The 19,696-nt window shown below is 40.4% G+C and overlaps 1 protein-coding gene across 1 annotated transcript in view; it reads left to right on the plus strand.

Moving 5' to 3' along the window:
- The first annotated feature begins 18,221 nt into the window (after positions 1 to 18,221).
- The window catches only part of LOC125892415 (rho-related GTP-binding protein RhoA-D), a 33,504-nt gene continuing 32,029 nt past the window's right edge, over positions 18,222 to 19,696 (plus strand). Inside the window, exon 1 of the mRNA XM_049582427.1 lies at positions 18,222 to 18,340. The gene's annotated coding sequence lies outside the window, so the exon portion shown is untranslated. The remainder of the gene's footprint in view (positions 18,341 to 19,696) is intronic.

Raw genomic sequence — 19,696 nt, forward strand, 5'->3', positions numbered from 1 at the left:
GCAAATCATCTCTTTTGTGGGTGGTATTGCGAGAACACACTGACACAGGACTCTGATCTGGAGTGTCATTTATAGAACAACATATAGGATCCATACTAAAAGCCAAAAATGGCGTGCGCCAAAAAATATTTGCCAATTTCTACAATCAGGCTTCTACTTCACCATCTGCATCATCAGTTTCCCATGCCCCAAGATGTCCATAACCATGGGTTAAAGTTTCTCCCATCAAGTCTGTTTTTAAAGATCAAAACTTGAAGGCCTCATTTTTGGTGTACACAACTGCTCTAATTGCAAATCAAGGATACCCCAACAATGATAGGAATATGTGGTCATCAATACTCTGAATTGAATATCAGGCCAGCAGAAGAACATTTACTCAGTTATATTAGATTTCTTTGGGAAATAGCATAGATTTGGGGTTTGGAGCAATGAAGCCCCTCTGCCACGTCACACACCCAAGTTTTTTAAAGTAGTTTTTGGACAACAATGAAGATCTAAAGCCCCATTTCCACCAAGCAGTACGGTACGACACAGTTCATTTTGGTATGCTTTTTTCCCGTTTCTACTGTGAAAAGTTGTGGATGGTACCAATAGAATTGATTCCGTACCATCTTCATTTTCGGTCCCCCCTCTGTTGGGGTACCAAGCACACAGATCTGGTACTAAAAAGGTGGAGCTGTGAACACTGCAGTCTGTTGACTGGTCAAAAGAGGACGGTCACTCTGCTCAGGGCCGAGTTGAGGCTCATGTAACCACTTTTCATACCATAGGTAGTTTTATTACTGTTACTATAAAATGAAAGGAAGTTTTACTGCCTCTTGCAGCAGCTCCAGTCGGAGAAAAAATAATTTAATTCACTGGGCCGACTGCTCGCGTCTTTTAAGGTAGAACGTTAACTTGTAATGTCACTCAATGTGTGAGGTGAAAACATGAATCCATCAGCACACCTTAAATATTTCATATGACAACTTTGACCAAGGGCTGGTGGCTGGTGGTTAGCACTGTCGCCTCACAGCAAGAGGGTTGCCGGTTCGTTCCCGGGTGTGGGAGCCCTTCTGTGTGGAGTTTGCATGTTCTCCCCGTGTCAGTGTGGGTTCTCTCCGGGCACTCCGGCTTCCTCCCACAGTCCAAAGACATGCAGATTGGGGACTAGGTTAATTGATAACTCTAAATTGTCCGTAGGTGTGAATGTGAGCGTGAATGGCTGTCTGTCTCTATGTGTCAGCCCTGCGATAGACTGGCGACCTGTCCAGGGTGTACCCTGCCTCTCGCCCAATGTCAGCTGGGATAGGCTCCAGCCCCCCCGCGACCCTCAAGAGGATGAAGCGGTTAGAAGATGAATGAATGAATGAATGAATGAAACTTCGACCAAGTTTTTATATGACATACACTTTTAGTAATGAGTGGATCTTCAAGCGTTTATAATACGGCCGGGTTATGTCAGCGGAATATATTCTAGTCCTCACTCGGAGAAAAAAAAAAAACATTGTGGAGCGTTGTTCCTGTGGGCTCCAGCAACACCAAACCCCTGAGCTTGCCTTAGAGGGACTTAATGCACAAACCTGCTACTTTTAAATATCTCATGGAGAGAGACTCTCACTGCAGCCTGTTTTATTTTGGTCTGAAAATGTCAGAGTGCAGCCCCGCTGTGTGGACGATAAACGAGGTGCAGACTTCCATCTGTGTCACCAGTAATGAAGGAATACAGTGAGTGCTGGACGGAGCAGTGAGTGACAACAACCCCACCCACAATTAAGGGCACTGTTTGCAGTGGAAACGCTAGGGTCTAGGTACCATGTCTGAAGGGTTACTGTCGGTTCCAAAGGTACCATACTGAAAGTGTTTGGTGGAGACAGGGCTTAAAGTATAAAGGAATAAGCTAAAGTATATCAGGTGTTGGCTCCACAGGCACTGTTTGAGGATCAGAGAATTGTTGGCTTAGGTCTTTTTTATGAGATTTGTTACCAGTAAGAAAACAACACTGCCTGATATCAGACTCTCTCTCTCAACTTGTTACACTCTGTCTGTCAACTTGATAGAGTGGATGGATTCCAAGGTCTGGACCCAGGCAAAGAAAAATATAGAATAACATCTGACTAATCTTGTAAGAAAAGTGCCATTTCTTTTCCCCTCTTAAAATATATTCAAAGTGTCATCATAAAACGTGCCCACTACAAAACTACGCAACATTTGATTTCCATGTAAGAAACATCAAAGTAAAGATGAAAGCTTTTTTTCTTCTCTTCACAGTATTATGTGTGCATATGTGCGTGCGTTTCAAAGCCTTGCCAGATGACTCTTATTACCAATACCATGTGGCAGAGAGCGCTGAGAGTGCATCACTTCATTTGGAATAAACACACACTGACACGCAAAAACACACACTTTGCGTTGTGTGTTGCATTGGCAGGCAGTAATACCAGCATTAGCATATGAAAGACAGCAGCTGGAAGGTGTAGCTGTCACTGTTGTTGCTGCTTGTTGCTTGTTGTGTTATCCATTTGGATGGCAGCTCCTCTGTTCTTGCTAACCCTCGCCTCGCTAACGTGCAGTGTTGTTGCACTCCCTCCTGTCTTTCTGTCTGTCAGTCATGCTCCTTCTTTTCCCTCCTCCATGTGTGACTCACATCCCTCAGGAAACATAAGGGACATATAGTATAGTACAATACATGTATGTATGAAGCATGGATGCTCATTACAGACCGCTTGGATGAAAATGGTGTGAACATGCATTGATTGTCATATTTTATGTCATTTTTTGGTTAAATTCAAGCATAGGGTGACTTTCTGAAGGTTATTTTAGAGAGTTCCCTCTAATCTAGTAATCTCTGCATTCATCTATAAAATTGAAACAGCTGAAGAAGCCTTTTTTTTAACTCAAGCAGAGCTTCTTAGAAGAATGCGAGTTACTGTGTAAAAAAAAGTTACAGTAGATCACTTATCACAGGCTGTAAGTTGAGTTGAAAGACTGAGCTGCCCTCGGCAACGAACACTTTATCTCAGATAGCAGCGGGGTGCAACCTACCAAGTGAACTCTCCCTCTTCTTGTCTGTTTCTCTCTTTCTCTCACTCAAAGATGTAAATGTTCAAACGGACTAATTCCTTCAAAGCTCTGATGAGCATGAAAGACCAGTCTCCGCCCTCATTGCTAATTGATGGCCTTGCATCGCAGCATGAAAGCTACATGAGCCTTGCTTGAGATTCTCATTAGCGGTAACTACACTACAGTTAGCTCCATTAAAATTACATTACAGACATCCTAGACACACCTTATACTGATCCCCTTTCAGTCTAATTCTTTCATGTTTAATGTCATTTACAGTACATGGAGGCCAGATTAGTTGCACCTTAAAAAAGGGTCAGAATGGCCCTGCTGTTATTTATTTGATCAGACTAATTTTGCCCTCTCTTTCACCTCTCCTTGTGACCACAGGAACATGTTTCCTATTTCAGTCTGAGCCCTGGGAAAGCCAGTAGATGCTGGCATATGACCGTAGGCAGTTGTTGAACCTCAGACTCAAGAGCAACATGACAGAGTGACTGACAATATTTCCCAGCTGGTGTGGCAGCACCTGGAGATCCTCCAGGGAGAGCTGGGAGGACGCTGCTTTTAGAAAAGAACATCTAAGATGCTGTGCTTGCCCTGTTGCCAAAGCACCCTTAACCCGTAGGAGCTGCAAGAAATTTGATAGATGAATGAATGAATGCTGGGGAAGATACATTTAGTAGTTTTAGTAAAATAACCCTAATGTCTTTTGAAGCAACATTAAAGAAGTATTTCACTGCTGGAAAGATGATCTTTTCCTAAAACTGGGCTGTCTATGCAGAAGGAAGATGCAAATACTTTTTTAAAATTGGTGCTACATGGCCTGAAGAAACAGAGGAACCAAACTGCACCTACCAGAATGCACTTTATTGGACCAATAAAGGCTCCAGCTGGTGGGTGGCATAATGCAAGCTTGTCCATTTTGACCATGACTTGACTTGAGAGACCTGGACACAGCATTGATGGCAAGGTTCCATTCATTCCTATGGAAGTTGCTTGGTGGCTCACAAAGTCTAAATCGCTTTATTTCCGCAGTATGATATTACCCGGATGATCGGTGCTGTTTCTGCATCATTAGGTCCATAGAGCAGGTGCACTAGAGACTTACTGCTACTGAGCATGGCCAAGCACATCCGAGTGTAGCCAAGTGGTCAACTTCCAGTTTAGCACTCCGCTAGCTTGAATGAGGTTAAATAATTTAATCTTGTGGCTCTTTTAAATTCCCAAATGTTATCAGACCATATTAATTAAATCTTAATAGTAGAATGACTGAACACGCTGAAGAAAAATTATCCACTGATTTACAGTCATCTCTTTCCCAATGTAAGTCTGTGGGAAGATGTATTTTTGGGCCTAACGGCATTACGTGACAGACCCGCAAAATTGTAGTACCACTGTTTGGCCACTACCAAATTGGCTTCATAGCCTCGCGTACTTCCTGGGGGCCTGATTTTGACCACATGGCAGCCAACTGGTGACAAACGATCTCGTACTACAGTTAAACAGTGAGTTAAAATTTGTTTCTGGAAACACCGTCGGCAAGAAAAGGGCAACGCAGTAAGAGAATCTTGGTTTATATTTGATCAGCACTGTTGAGTTTTATCTCAGTTTTTCCAGTCACCATTTACACAATACAGAAGACAGTATGGCGCCCACTTGCTGTTCACAAATACTCATAATACAGCTAAACAGTGCACTGAAATATGGTTGTTAAAACATTTTAGGTGAAGTTTGGTCTAAGTCTGAAAGAGAAGGGGAGGGGAGCAAAAATCAGGTTTTAGCTGGGAGACGAGCAGGGAGATCTGGCGCTAGCAAGATGGAGAGAAGTTTACCATAGTTCGTTATATTACCCACATTGTTTTGAACCAAAGCTGGTTGAAAATCGGTGGTGTATCCTCCGGCTCTGGAGCTCCACTGTGTTCACCAACTGCTCGCTAACTGTGGCTGCCATTTGGTGGTGAGCAGGTGAGCTGAAAACAGCTCCCTCATGTGGCTGGGAACAGTACTGATGACAGCAGCGGGCCGTAAAAGCAAAACAAAACAATTGGCTAAAAGGCACTAAAAGAGGAGAACTGCAAGGGTGGGGTATAATTGTTCGTGGGTTTGTCACAAAGGTCTAATAACACCTCTTGCTCCTACCACTTAGGCTTTACCGCTACATTTTGCATATTCACGTCCTGGGATAGCATGTTTCGATTCTTGTTAGGGTAGAGGTTTATGGCGAAGTGTTCTGGCCCTCCAAACTGAAGTTTTTCAGAGACACACTCCAAACCAAGTTTTGTGAGAAATGATTGGTGAGATGGCTGCACAAGTACAAAAGAAACCCTCAACTGTATTTTCTTGCAAATAAAGATTTTAAAATTCCGATAACCATTGTCTTATCTTAGTTTAATGTTGTTTTAATGTATTGTGGTCCTTTTCTTTTTAAACAGCATAAAAACAGCTAGTAGGCCTGGTATGCTGATGTCTTGGTAGCTAACTAGCTAGCGAGCTAACATTACACAGTTAATTTGTGCATGACACATTTTGACGTATTTCCATGTCACATTCCCACCCTTTGATTGCATGACGCCTGGAATTTAAGCCAAGTTGCTGTACTTGTTAGCACTCCTCTAACACCAGTGCAGACTAGCAGGGTAGGAGCACAGGTTGCTAATGTTAGCCTATAGAGCATAGTTAGTGGCCTGGTAATGAAGCCATGCTCTTTTTTATTTGATGACTTCTTAGATCGATTGGAAATGTAAAACTTAAGTTGTGAACTAATCACAACCATCCATGCATCTTATCTCTATCAAATATGTAGCAAATGTCATTGTGATGATACCATTGTTGCCACAGTCACGTCTGCTCACATAAGCGCCATTGATGACTGTTTTGAGGGGCTGTCCATTTCCCTTTTGTAACTCTGTTCCAAGGGGCAAAGTGGCACTCAAAAACATGGGATAGGAGTAACAATAATAAAGGGATTAGGTTTAGGAGTGAACGCTTTCATATTTTCATCCATCATTACTATAAAAATGGTCAACTTTAAACACACCTTGGGTCACTACTGTGACATGTTGTGGCTTAGTGAGTCTAATAAAAATACAGTACTTCACATTACAATTGAAGTAATTACTTCCCTTACTTTTGGATTATCCACAGTTGTGATGTCAAAGGACTAAGTCCACAAATCTTTTTCATATATAAAGTCAGTGGTCGAGTGCTCATGCGTGCAGGCTCGAGGACTTCCTGGGCCGCAGCTTCCTCACATCCAGTCGACTTTGATAAACACAGCAAGAAGGAAATGAGGAGAATCGTGTCACTACTTGATGTTCTGTTCTGCTGTCTTCTCAAAATGTCACTCCTTTACGCTTCGTCAGGCTTTACACAAACGTAGATACAACAGGAGTGCACCAGGGACACCTCGACAGAAACAGACTGTCCTCAACAGCATAAGCTGACATCGTTTCTTGGGTCCTTATGGGCTGTTTGACCAATGTTTACATTCAGTGCCTGGAAGTAGTGTCAGGTTTTCACAGATTTTATACATACAGTCATCATACAAGTGAGTAGAATAGAAAATGCTCATATGTGCTGATTAGGGATGCAGTGACACTAGTTTTGTCACACTTGGACCGCGCTGGAACAAGAAGAGGACGCAGAGTGATGATCCTTAAACTTATCAGATGTCCATGTGTGATGGGAGTCAGTTATCCCATACATGGAGGATGATATGCACACCAGCTGGAGAGCTCCCTCTCCGTGCAACGAGAGACTTGTTTCCATGGCTTTTTAAAATATTCAGTGGTGAAGATGATGGCACAGGTTCACGAAGCAGTGCAAATAAAGAGAGTTTGAGAGTAACGGAGAAAATGTCTGGGAATGTAAGAGAAAAACAAAGAGAGATATTTTTGTTTTTAATTTTTAAACCAATCCTTAGACGAACTCAAAAAGTCGTCTTCCCCTCATCTCTCCTCACGTCGTGTCTTGACCTCTTGGCTCCACTCATCTGAGCAGCAGGGCCACGGGGTCCCGTTCTATAATCTCCCGAGCACAATGAGATACAGGCGTTATAATGCAACAGCCACTCATAATCCAAAAGCTTTTCGGGAAAAACAACAGCCATAAAAATCTGGGATTATGTTGTTCCACGCTACCGGTTCAGGGACAGGAATATCTGTCGCTCCTTCTGTCTTTCTTTTTTTAATCCGCTCTCACTCTCAGTTTCCCTGTCGGTCTCTCTTTCAGCCTTTCTCTCTCCCTCTTCTCTAAATCTCGTAAACAGCTTTAGTTCTTATCAGGATGGAATCAGACAGAAAGGGCTCTATTTGGAGGCTGAAGTTTTCAGCAAATGCCTTTGTCAGGTTTATACCGTACTGTAGTACAGTTAAGAGACAGAGAGAGGCAGGGAGCATATAGTTTCTTACGGTTTAGAGACTCGTCTTCGACTTGCATTGAAAAGTATTAGTAGATATTGTGCCCATAACTCATCCCTGCAGCCACCACCCTGCTACAGTGTGGCTCAGTGTATATAAGCTGGATTAGAGGTTCTGACACAAACACAAGCACGGATGCATGCCTTTAGCTTTACATATTTGAGCAGCACAGCTGGATATTTGGCCCAAGTGAAATGGGATTAAACTTTTACTGTCTCCTCAATTCCTGGTTTTTATGTTTGCGTGGCTCGCTCATCCCTGTAAAGCCTTACAAGAAGGAGGCAATTGTTTCTAAAGTCCTCGTGAACATGGTCTGCTGAACAAAAGTCCATCCAGCCTGGATTCACATTCATACAGATTTAAATTGCCTGATAGTCAGACGACGTCCCATCCATACAGATGTGTGTCTGTAACCTCATAGAGGCATCACTGTGCAGAGCACGGCCACTGAAAGCAATTCAGTGCGTTTGTATACGCTGCCAGTGGGACTACACTGAATTCATTCATCCCCTCTCACCCCTCCCTCACCCTTCCTTTCCCACCTGCTTCCCCCCTTTCACCCTCACTTCTTTCCTCCGACCTCCTCGTTTCCCCCTGATGACAACACCTTCACATGATTAATGATAATCCATGCCGGCCATTGGCTGCAATCTGGGAGCATTTTATATGAGAGGCAGCAGGGAGAATTTTCACTCACTCTTTTTCTGTTCCCAGTTGTGTCTTTTACTCAACTGACTCCAGCTTACTGAGGAAAAAGACACCAGAGGGAGCCAAGATGAAAGACACTTTGGAGAGGAGAAACCAGTGAGCCCACATTCCCTGCTACTAATAGCACTATTTTGAAGAAAAATCAGCTCGGAGCATGAGTAGGAGGAGGCAGACGAGGTCGGTGGTTATAAATGTCATCTGGTGGAGAAATATGATTCTTTTTATTTGGTTTCGGCCTAGTTTAAAAATCCTAAACTTATCTTCTGAAGGGGTGAACGAGCATGAACAGTGGGCAGGCATGTCAGGGCTGGTAAAATTAGTCTCTTAAAACACCTTATGTAAAGAAAATGAATTATTATGCAACCATAAAGGAAGAAAAGCACACAGAGAAGTTGTGTCAAGTGTCACTACTTGACTATTTGTGTGATTTTGAAGCCCTCTAGTGGACAGGTCTGCTTTTTACCAGGAGTCCTAACATTCTTGTTAATTTACATTCTCTCATTTTATAATGTTTATTATGGTGAGTGTTATCCAAAGCTCAGCTGGTAGATAGGTGATCTATGTTATGTCATGTACCTTCGCCAGGCATCACATTTACCATTTTAAACAACATATCTTTAATCTAAAGCCACAGGCTGTAACAAACAACAAAACATTTCTTGGCCTCAAATATTTATTAGACTCTTTTTCATATTTTTGAGAGCACTATTTTTAGTTAGTTAGTTAGTTAGTTAGTAGCAGTTTATTTAGAACATGTACGTAGCAAATAAACAAAATAATCGTATAGTGGTAGACAGACATAAAAAAAGGCTACTAAAGGAAGCATGAAAACTGAAAACAACATATAAAAAGAAGTGGGAGGAAGTACAAACTTAAAAATTCCACTTCTCCATAAACTAATAATAGTCAATTATGTAGTTCCCCATCAGTAATTGTCCTAGACCTATTCTATTATGTTATATATATATAATCTCATCTTTATATCATAATCCTTGCTTTGTCGAACTATATACATACACCCAAACTATTCACATATACACAGGCTATGTATATACACACAAACTATGCGTATATACACTAACTATATATATATATATATATATATATATATATATATATATATATATATATATATATATATATAGTTATATAGTTATATATATATATATACTCACACAGACACATACCTACAAAAAACTGATGGCATTAAATAAATGTGTTTTGGATGATAATTTAAAGCACCAATGAAGAGAATAAATAATAAGGACTGAAGAAGTAACCAGGTTATGTTGAATTACTTTATAATAATAATGATAATAATAATAATATTTTGTACTGTACTATTTAAGTATCTGCCATTTTCTGTGAGAAGCTGTGGCTTTATTTACATGAATTTGTAGATTAATACATGATGTTCTTATTTCTGTTTGCAGACCAAAATAAATTATAGCTTCTTGTGTAACATTAGATAAGGTTTCATTTGAAATATTGACGGAAATTTGTGGAATATTACTTTATGTTTTCTTCACTGCAAGATTTGTTTTTCCCCAAGGTTATTAACAGTGTTGGAGAGGCTGCTTTGAAAGTATGCTGTAGCTTTGTAAGCTATCTGTTACTTTATACACTGAGAAAAAGTTGATCAATCGCAAAGCAAGAAATTTAGTTTTGCTCAAACTAATTAATTTTCTGTAGATTAACTAAACAACTAATCATGACAGCTTTATTGTTGATTGATTGCTTATTTTCATTGACCATATACATTGTTATTATTACTATTTTTTAAAATTTTTTTTTATCTTTTCTAGTTTTCTATCTTCATTTGTATTCAACAGATTTAAAAATACATTGTCTCACTTTAGAGTTTGAGTATAGGTAGCTATTTTTTCTTTGTGTTTGTTTTTGTAATGTCACTATATCCTGACAGTAGTACATGAAGCAGATAATCTGTGATAAATATTATGCTCCTCTGCCTCCTCTTAGTGCTCTCAACGCCATTTGCAAGAATCATGAAATCAGCCATTTAGAGCTCAGGAGTCTCTGACGCAGCTGTCAGTCATGTTGATCACAGCTAGTGAACTGCGGTCAAACTGTCAAATTAAGCAGCGCTGATCAAATATGAATCAAGATTCTGTTACTGCATTGCATATTTTTTGTCTCAGTTGTTTTCAGAAACATATTTCAGTGTACTGTTTAGCTGTAAAATGAGAACGTTTGCTCCAAATGGTGGGCGGTGCTTTGTTTGGCTCAGCTGTAACAGAACCAAATGAAGGTGCAGAAGTCTGGTGTTCTCTCAGACCAATTGAATTATAACATGGTCAGAGGTCATTATGGGATTTTTGCCCAGTGACACCAAAATTTAACTGCCTAGTGATGTGTTATTTCAGGTATTTCTTGCTACAGTGTGTGGCTTTAGTGTAAAGATGTTGTAGTTCACATTGTGAATTTGACACATGATGAAGGTTCAGGGCCAAGACGTCATGTGTCTAATGAACGGACCTGTTCTTTTTAAACTATTTGTTATGAAAACGAGTCCATGTACAAACTGTGATGTACATGCACTATCTGTGTTAGGCCACTAAGCGTCACTGTGTCCTCACATTTTGTCTGTGTCAGTGACGAAAGGGTGAAGCGAGGACATGTAGTCCACCTCCTCTCTCATGAGTAAACTTCCTCTGGGACATGATGGGTGACTCAGTAGCCTCCAGTTTGTTCTCTTGTTTTCTGTGTTCACTGATCCATAATGACCAGTGTGGGAAAAAGATGAGAACTGCCAGAAATGGCTTTCACAGAGATATTATTGATATTTTGGTGTTGTGTCCCGAGGGCAAAGGCACTGTGTAACCCCAGTACAGAAATATATCAGCTTTGATAAATCAATGAAAGGTTAGCGTCATTGTATGGGCAGCTTTTGATGTACAAGCGGTCTTCTCAAAGTGGTACTTTTTCTGACTCTTCTGCAACTTTGTTGATCAACAGTTTGTCCTTTTAAAGTTTTAAATGTCCCCCTTGACACTGTGAATGTGTATGTGCTGTAATTTATTTTTGGAGTTGTCAGTTTAAAGTGCAGCCTTTAAATTAGCAGTACACTGTATAATGGTGACATGTTGATGTTTGACTCTACTGTACAACACTGTATATTTAGGGCTGACAATGTATGTACAGTTTTAAAATCATTTGCAGAGTTTAATAATCTTGTTTAGCCATCTGTGCATGGGTTTCCTCCTCACTTTATTCTGCCATGGGACACTTGTACTACTTGACATTTAACAATTCACATTTTCATAGATTTCTCTGAACTTTCAAACAATTGCACCCTTGAAAGTTAAATAATGAGACTGTTTATGGTCAGGCTCTGGTTGAAGGAGAATAATTACGCACACACATCACATAGGCGCAAGGCTATAAAAAGGAAATTGTTCATGAAGGGAAAAAAGTAACCCCTGCACACTAACTCCATGCCAGTTAAGTTTATTTGAGACAAAATATCGATCCTACTTTGATCTGCGTCAGGTCAGCATATTTGAAAAGTTGAAAACACACCTATATTTACACATAATGCACACCAATAGGGTGATATGCTCTGTGATGGCAGGTGTGGTTAATTAGTCTGGGTGGTAAAACTATTGACAGAAACAATTCAATAGAATACATAGAAGAAAGTACAGTAATACAAACAGTAATACAAAAGCCGTACTACAAAATATCAATCTTCATTTATAAAACATTATGTCAGATGTATTGTCCCATATGTCAGTCTACATCACCTGCATTTTAAAAAAGTATTACGTTTAAGGCAAAACAAAAGAAATCTCAAATACACATACAGAAACAGGGTCTAAAACACCCTTCTAAAAATTGTTAGGTCAAAAAAAAAGGTCAAGAAAAAAATGCCAATAAAGGAGAAAACACACCGGTTATATTAACAAACAAGTTTTCATTTTATAAATATGTGTTTTAAGAAAATACGTACATACTATATACACAGGGAGAGCCACTGTGACACAACCACCATTATTTATTTGAGAGAGTGTATGATCTCACCCTCTGGATTTGTAGGTGTTAGAATTTGGAGAAAATATTAAAACTTTTTCTTTCGTGTAGGCCAGAATTTATACGTCTGTGTGGAATTGATGCCATACCTACGCTGCAGGCTCTGCTTTGATGTAGAGCTGATGTAGAGCTGACCATGTAGCCTGACATGCACCTCCCCAGAAACGTAACTACATGTCGCGGTGACGCAGATCTCCTGTCTATTTTTGTAAGCTGAAACCATTTCCCTCAGTGGAAACAAAGCTTTTATTTACTTTTTTAACAGATAAGAAACAATAAATTGTGAAGACAATAAAGCTTCCACAAAAACAGCATTTTAAGTCTTGTACGTGAATTATTATTATTATTATTATTATTATTACAGGATTTATCCTGGCTTCATAAGGGTAGAGGAAATCTCTGCTCGTTGCTAGGCTAATTTACACAATGTAAAATGCCATAAGCTTGTGCTAATAACGTTAGCATTTTATATTTGTGTGGAAAACGTGTTTAGTATAAGACAGTTGTTTTGTCAGTGAGCCTTGTGAGCTTTAATGTAGCCAAAATTTGTAACGTTACCTTTGTTAAATGTTGCTATTGTCCCTGGCTTCATATGTGCAGAGGAAAAGTCTGCTAGCTGCTAGGCTAATGTATACAATGTAAAATGCCATACGCTTGTGCTAAAAACAGTTATAGTTATAGTGAAGCCGATTTGTGTACTTGTGTTTGAAATTGTCTCTACTGAGCCATGTTTAATGTGTGTTTAATGTGTGTTTGAATCAACTAAATTTGACAGCACTTCACAGAAACCTCCGCCGCCGACTAGTGTTATGATGGTGTAACTGCAGAGTGACACAGACACACCACCACAGAAGTATGAATGCTCCTGATGGTGTAGGCCACATGTTTAGGGTCTGCCACACAAATAAAATCCCATTACGAGGGTATTTAAATCACCTCCTCTTCTCAGAGGTCTGACGCACTCGATGCCAGTGTATCAGAGAGAGTCTGCTGGATGATTAGCCTCTCTGAAATGCAGTGCAACCAGGTTACGATTATCCCAGTTCCAGATGCAGCTCCTGTCTTCTGATATCTTTATTGCTCTTTGCAATGCTGGTTGGTCGTCAGCAGTGTGGAGGCAGACATCTGTTTTATCATCCAGCCAGTAACAATAACAGTTAAGACATAACCTCATCATAGTTGCATCATCACCCAGAGGGGTCAGATGAACGGTGATGCAACTATCTTCATTTTCAGTGGAAGTTTATTGGTGTCGTGTCATGACACCAAGCTAACGACACTTATGTAACACTTCCTTTCTGAGCTTGTTGTCTGTTGCCTCAGGGCAGTCGACCTCCCTCTACAGTAAATCCCTCAACAGCTCTTCCTCGACTGCTTGCCCTTTTACTTATACTGTATGTCATCAACCCCATGAAAACATGAACTCTTTCTAAATGTGTCTAAATTATTGTGACAAAGTCTAGCTTACTTATGAGGGCGTGGGTGTTGACAAGTTTCCCCCTCGAGCCTGTACAAACTCATGTACTGTATTTTATTGAGCCCACACTGGAACCTCAGCTCAGCTTTCATGCTGGTGATACTGAGCACAAACGTCTAAATAAAAGTTGGGATTGTACTTCTCTTAAAACCACACTTATGTTACATTTATATGTTTCCTATGTAGCGGGCATGCTGAAGCTTTACATTTCAATTTACAGTTTTATGTAGTGCCACACTGTGGTTACCATGTGGTTAGGGTTAGGAACATATTCTCACTCCGACCTCGTCACATATACACTTACGTTGTCGTATGGCCATGTTACCCCCTGATCCCATTAGGGGGCCATTACACAGTGACGCCGCCTGACCACATATCATGCCAATGTGAAAGGACAGCTTTTTCATTGAGGTCTGATGTGGAAGTCACTGCCCAAGCGCCAGTAATCTGCGACTCCAGAATGAGACCAGGTTGAACCAGGTAAAACATCTCTCTGTTAGAATTCCTTCAGTGTTTATTGTTCAGGAGGTTTTTCTCAGGATGCCGAATTATCTCTTCTCCAAAATACACGGACCAGGCAATCAAAACTGCTAAAAACACTGAATAGTTTCAGCAGTTTCATGTCACAAATCAGTGTTTCTTCTGCTGCCAGGCCACTAGCCCAGTGCCTGCCATGTGTGCTCACCTGTTTTCTGTGACTACTTTATGTGTGCTTACCTTCTCTTTGGATCCAGACATTTAGGAGGTTTGTACTGGGAGCTGTATTATCCGCAGAGGTCTCTTCCTCTCCGAAACAAACAGACCTGGAGGTTTAAACCAGTAAAAACACTGAATAAAACAGTTTAAGGTTAAAAATATTTTCTGGATCAGCTCGTCACAGAGAGGTCTCTAACTACAGTGGCAGACGCAAAAACACGAATGGCCCTATCTAGAGCCAGTGTTTGGTTTGTCTGTTCTGGGGTACTGTAGAAACATAGCGGTGCAAGATGTTGATCTCCATGGACAAGCTCATTCTAAGGTAACAAAAATATATCTATTATATATATTTTTACTTCTGCCAACGTAGCCCCCTAAATCCTACACACACTGAACCATTGAGGCAAGCCTTTTCTCTGTTGGTAGCCATGTGAGTTCATGATGCACGCTATATGTGTTCGTCCTTATGGAGAATTGTAGGACTGGTCTAGCTGCTCTGTTCTGGGCAGCTTGTAGTTTCATCAGTGCACCTTTTGATGCTGAGGACCAAACAGGAGAGCAATTAGTCCAGTGTTGTAAAATCACAAAAGGGTTTGTAGGTATAAAAAGTAGCACATTTCATGGATGACAGTACCCTAAGCATTCGCCTATACTGTCTATGCCATAGACCAGTACTGCCTTGCGAAATAAGTGGCACTGGACACTTGGAGGTGTAGCAAGTACTTTGGCTTTTAGAGTGCTTTTCAACTCAAGTTTGTTTGCCCCCTAAGTGCAGTTCATTTGGGTAAGTGTGAACACAGCAATCGCACTTGGGTGTGCACCAAAACAAATGGACCGAGACCTTCTTGAACAAGTGGTGAGAATGTGTTCGGACCTCGATCTGAACCAACTGCAGTCACATTGTTTGGGTTAAACATGAGCATGTTACAGTCCTGGAGGATTATTAATGTGCACCTCCACCTGTACTGCCTTAATATGCACATTCAGCACATCCAGTGCATCAAAACATTGTTTTCTAGTTGGAGCCGCGCCTCGTTTTCAAACTGTATGGTTTGACTAAAATGACAGCAATATAGTCCACGATGAGCAGCGCTAAAATCAACCTGCATAGTTGTCCCTCCATTGTGACATTAGAAAGTGTCACATTTACCTTGCAAGTGTACTCTTCCTCAGTGTTTTGTTTACTTCCTGGATTTTTCCTGCATGGAAATTCTGACCAATCAAGAACAGCTTTCTCGCACAAGGCATTTTATCTGGTCCGCTTGTAAATGCTGCCGTGAGAACACGAACCAACTCTAGGCAATTATGCAACTTTGTAACAAAGTCAGTCCCTGATTCAGACCAAAGCAAGACAACTCTAGGTCTGAAAGCACCCTTAGTTGATTTAGTCCGAACACTGTAGATGTCCCCAAACAATCCAACCAGCTTCATTCACAGAATGAGCTGATGCACCATGGTGTCAAAATAGCAGTTTATAGAGGGTACAGAGGGAGACTGATGGGGAGGTATAGGGGTGTTGTAAATCCATATGCAGGATTATGTTCTCTCTGAACTGTAGCCGTACTTCAAACGCTCATCTTTCTCCAGCCGACGCTCATCAGCCAGCAGCTCCCCCCTCCCCAACAGCTTACAGAAATAGCATCAGTATTCTATGGGACTGGGAGGTGCCACTGTGCACCGTTTTATCTGAAACTACAGTATGTGGGTATTACCATGGAAACTGCAGAGAACTGTCCAAATTACTGTCAAAGAGCCAGGATACAGAGAAGTGAGATACATTCAGTTTGTTGTCAAAGCTTGTGGTCCAAATCTCTCAACAACTCACTCTTTGTTTTGACTCTTTTTTTCCACATCAGAAGCAAAACCACATGAAATTTTCCGCTATGTGGGTTTTTTTTTTTTTTTTTTTTTTGGGTTTTTTTTTTGGTACAATACAACTTCCTGATTGACTTTAAAAGAGCTCTGTCTTGATGAGCGTATGAGTGTTGGTAATAGGTTACTGTGGGATAGTAATATGCCTTCTGTATGCCATGAGAAGTTCTCCCTACCCTGAAGCTGCCGTGTTTTGACTCTCGGGTGAATAAACTTACAACCTTATTGAGAGAGAGGCATGTTAATAAGCTCAAATCCCTGTCGTGTGATTTCCTGTTGCACTGTGGGAGAAAAGCACAGGGGTCAAAGTCCATTTCCTCACACAAGGAATAATAATAATGACAAGAAGAAGAAGAAGAAGAAGAAGAAGAACAAGAAGAGTATTCTGCTGTGATTTTATTAAACACTGAATCACTGTTTATAAAATAACGGAAAACACAATTAATGGTGACAATTTAAATGACAGGCCACCTCTTTATATAAATGATGTCATTATTTTCTAACCGTAAAGGGGCGGGGCCGCTGTAACGGTTAAATCATCGCAGCCAATAGCGTGCGGGCGTTGGAATCTCAAACGGCGAACACATCGTGCTGCATTCAAGTGCAGTCGGGAATTTTCCCACCAGACATGTAGTGCTCTGAAGGAAGAATGTGGTATGCTTTGGACCCTCTGTTCTAAATGAATATATTTTTAAATATGGATGGCACATGTATAATGACAAGTAGATAGACACTGTTGACACTATTATTATTATTATTGTTATTATTGTTATTATATTATTATTATTATTATTATTATTATTATCATTACAATCATTTGCACTAGATTTGCTCCCTTTATTCACTGCTCATTTTCATTCACTGCTGCTCATTATTATCCACTTCTCATTATTATTACTATTATTATTGTTATTGTTATTTATCGCAGTTTCTTGTATTTTTTTTTACTTATTTTGTATGCATAGCTTTTTAAGTTTTAAGGTTTTAAGTTTAAATTTTGAAATCTTTAATCTGACTCTTTGCCCTTGACTGCTGTAACACTGGAATTTCTCAATTATGGGATCAATGTAGGTGTATCTTATCTTATCTTATCTTATCTGATTAATAGACACAAAGTTCCTTTTAGAAAATGTAGTAACCCCATTGTACATTTTAAGAAATTCTTTTTATAAATATGTATGCAAGCCATACTGTGTGTGCATTTAATACTGCTTGTATATCAGCTATAAAAAAAACAAACAAACATAAAGTACATTAACTCACTTTATTTAAGTCTGTCAATAGAAATCATGGTGCCATATTAATTTGAGGGGGAAACTCGCAGAGAGATGCAAGCCATATCAAAATGATTACAATGATCTATTGCACAAAACCATTTGTCTTTTATATTCTTAAAATGTGTGTTTTTCCTTATATTCATGCCAATGCAGCATTAAAAAAAGCAAAAATCTTGTATTATTTCTTCAAGAAAGTTGGTTATTACGAAAGCTGAAAAGTGTAATGCATTCAGCTGGGAGGGGGAAAAAGTTTGTGTTGTACTGAATTTCTGACATTATTTGCTCAGAATGATGAGAAAAGTATTCATAAAAGAATGTACTACTTAAGCTTCATTTAATGTAGGACTGATTATTGAAAGATGTTTCAATGATGAGCAATTCACACAAGAGTAAAAGTGTGACAACCAACCCCTGTCTCCCCAATTGATGAATAACAAGGAGGGTTTGGAGCTATTGGTTTGTGAAACAAGGTGTTTGAATAGATTGTGTCAGGCTCTGCTAAATTGCTAATATTTCTCGATGTTGCCACATTATAAATACAAAGCAAGTGATAATTTTGATTAATCAACAGTTAAAACAGTCTTTAGTTGCAGCACTATAACCACCAAGCTTCCTGATTAGCACTCGGTGACTTTACGTTTCCGAGGAGCCCTGAACGCAGCCTTATGGGCGGGTCCTGTGAGTGGGAGTTGGGTCTGTTTCTCGGCCGGTTACTGTGAGTACAGCTGGTTCAGGGCGGAAGACAGCAGAAGGGGAACACGGAGGTCTCTGAGATTTGAAAGCACACTCTGGGAAAGGTAAGAGAATATTTTTACTCTTTGTTACTCTCGTTTCATTTCACAAGGAGCACTTGACTCGGTAAAGCGAGTTTGAGCTTTAAAGGAAAAGTAGTTCTCGAGCTCCTCTGAGACTAATGAGCCGGGATGCCTCCAGCAGCAACTCGGAGAGTTCAAACCTGTTACTTGTTTAAGAAGTTTTGTTTTCCAGCGGAATTAATGAAGTGTTTCGACGTTTAGCTGGCAAAGGAGAAGTGTCATAAACTGAGGGACACACCTGTTTGTCCTCTCCAGTCGGAGATATGGATCATATCAGCATTCCAGGTCTCTGCCTATCGTATACTTCATTACGTAATTTAATTATATGCACTCAAGCTGTGGAGGAAATTAGAGCTGAGCTTTACTGTAAAACTTTAACGCCTCTTTCTCTTTGGAAACCTGTTTGGCCAGTAAAGGGGGCTTCACGGTATCGGGTGTTTTTCGTTTCAACAGGAATTATAGGAAGGCAGAAAATATCAAAACTCTTTCAGACTATCGAGTGACTGATGTTTTTCTTGTGAGATCTAAAATATCTCCTCTTCACCGTTTCTAAATAACTGTTAGAACATTTGTCCGTCCCGAAGACATTCCTCTCTCCTCTCCGAGTCACCACACCCTTGTTGTGCTGCTCGGCTCCCGTAGTGCAGACCCTCATATCTCACACAGGCTTGTTGCCATGTCTCAACGTGTTCCCCATCATAAAGACAGCACCCACGGTATCTGAACCAAAGCGGACCCTGCAGAACTCATGTCATCATCAGCTGGTCTGCTCCCATTTGTGTTTCTACACTGTCACACACATACACATATACACAGGAGTGGAATGCCTAAAATATCTTCCTACATCTTCCCAGCATGTGGCAAGCTTGCACGTCAAATGTTTGTGTTTGTGTGCCTACTACAAGAGAAAGTATGATGTCATTGTAGCTGAACAGCTGACTGCTGACCAAGCTGTTTGCAGGTAGTGGTCAGAAGGGAGTGTTACCCTGTGGTACGCGCACACGCACACTCAAAACATATCAGTGCCAGTGCAGTGGAAGGAAATCATGTGGTAATCCCCAATCCCGCTTTCTCTAATGTAAAAGCAGAAGTCCTGCTGCTGCTGACATCACCGCCACTGTGGTTTTGATTGTCTCTCTACCAAGTGATGTAATCCAGAGCCACTCTGTGTGAAGTGGGCTGTGTTAGGCGTGTAAAAGTAGTGGTGTTATTTGCACATACAAATACTGTCGATGGCGAAGAGCTAACACACGAAGGAATCCAAATGTAATTACAGAAATTATTAAACTGAATACCTCTGACAAATACATTGACTAATTAAATGTTTTGCATGGTTTT

The sequence above is a fragment of the Epinephelus fuscoguttatus genome, linkage group LG7 (genome assembly GCF_011397635.1).
Source record: "Epinephelus fuscoguttatus linkage group LG7, E.fuscoguttatus.final_Chr_v1".
NCBI classification, from domain to species: domain Eukaryota; kingdom Metazoa; phylum Chordata; class Actinopteri; order Perciformes; family Serranidae; genus Epinephelus; species Epinephelus fuscoguttatus.